Here is a 1,605-nt window from a genome sequence, read left to right as displayed (position 1 = left end):
GTCACTTTTCAAAAGGGAGGGACTGTCTTGATATATCCCCCTTTTGCAAAAGTGGAATTCTTTGGAGTTCCCGGTCAATTAAACATAGTTCTAGAGTTCCTTGTCATTTTTAAAAATATTTCTGATTTATATCACGAAATACTGGTTTAAAAAAAAAGTAGCTATAAAAAACCCAAGTTTTTCAGAAAAAAGCCCCAAGAGTCCCCCACTTTTTTAGAATCTAACTTTTTCTTTCATGATTATCTGGTTAAATTAAAGTCCTAGAGTTTTCTGACATTAGAAGTCAAAGTAAATTAATATCGTCTCAAAAAACAACATTTAAAGAAATGCAAAAAGGTTGAAGAATTTTGCGTTTGAATCATCCCAAAGTTCTGTTTAGGACTCATCAATAGGGATACTGCGCGGGGTTCTGGACTTCTTAATAAAAGCGCTACCAAAAAGTATTATAAAATTTCTCGATCAAGTCAGGATTCGAAAGAACTACACGAAAGTTTTAGGAAATCAAAACTTTTGGAATTCATGTGACGAAAAATACTGAGCAAACTGAGAAAAATACTTATCAGAGCGTTGGTATGCAAAAATAGAATTTTTTTGTTGCCATTTTTACTCGAAATAACCCTGTTATACAATAAATCATACTGCATGTGTGTTTCAGTGCACAATAATTGCTAGATAATTTAAAATTATCAATAAGTAATTGGAGTTCCAGATCGAAAAATATTAAAAATTTGTTTAAACTAAAGACTTTATTAGCGAGTATCAGATCTGCAGCATGCTTATGCAGAAACATTATGTCAATTATACTTTGCATGCGTGTGATTGATTGAAAGAAATAAGTCTAGGGAAAAGATATCTTCAAGGAATTAAAAAAGTCAAAAGTTTTGTAGATGCTCAATTTAAAATGAACTGCGAGCGCCTTTCCCATACATTGCATGTATGTGGTAGTGAATATCGGAAAACAAGCTTCTACACTTTGCATGTGTGTGAATCATTTGAAGGGTCACGGGGTTCACATGCAGGAGAGTTATTGAAATGTAACAAATAATAAATCTATTCAAAAAAATCATATTTAGCGGTTCCGCAACCCCCATGAAGTTTAACTGAACATTTGGAGTTATAACCACAAAAAACGATTAAATATTTACCCATAAGTCTGTTTTGTAGGGTCCCAAAAAACACAAATGTGAAGAATGGGGGTTTGCGAGTTTTTGTTTCAATGATAACTTTTTGCCTGTTTTTAAAAACCAAATTGTTTCTAATGCATAAAGCTTCACTTTTGTGATAACCAGATGTTCAAATAACTCTTTTACAAAATGTATTTTTGTTTTTTGAAAGGTTAGCTCAGAATAGTGTTAGAATGTCGCGGCTTATTCCAAATTTTTGAACTTTTCAATTAGAGCAAGGCAGTAATAATTGTAATTTTTCAGAAATAATTGTTTGAAACATTTATATTTTCTATATTACTTTATAATAAATCCTCTTTTTAATTATAATTATAAATTATTTAAACAATTATGTTTGTTAGCTTGCATTAAGTATTAGGTCACTAAATAAAAAGTGGACAAAAAGTTGTACATTTCAGGTTAAAAAAACTTAAAATATTTG

The 1,605-nt window shown here is 30.5% G+C and overlaps 1 protein-coding gene across 3 annotated transcripts in view; it reads left to right on the top strand.

The window, feature by feature from the left end:
* The window catches only part of LOC117182856 (four and a half LIM domains protein 2), a 912,604-nt gene that overhangs the window by 694,490 nt on the left and 216,509 nt on the right, over positions 1-1,605 (top strand). The gene's annotated exons all lie outside the window — the stretch shown is intronic.

This window comes from Belonocnema kinseyi, chromosome 1 (assembly GCF_010883055.1).
Source record: "Belonocnema kinseyi isolate 2016_QV_RU_SX_M_011 chromosome 1, B_treatae_v1, whole genome shotgun sequence".
Classification (NCBI taxonomy): domain Eukaryota; kingdom Metazoa; phylum Arthropoda; class Insecta; order Hymenoptera; family Cynipidae; genus Belonocnema; species Belonocnema kinseyi.
This window is presented reverse-complemented; position numbering and strand designations above follow the sequence as displayed.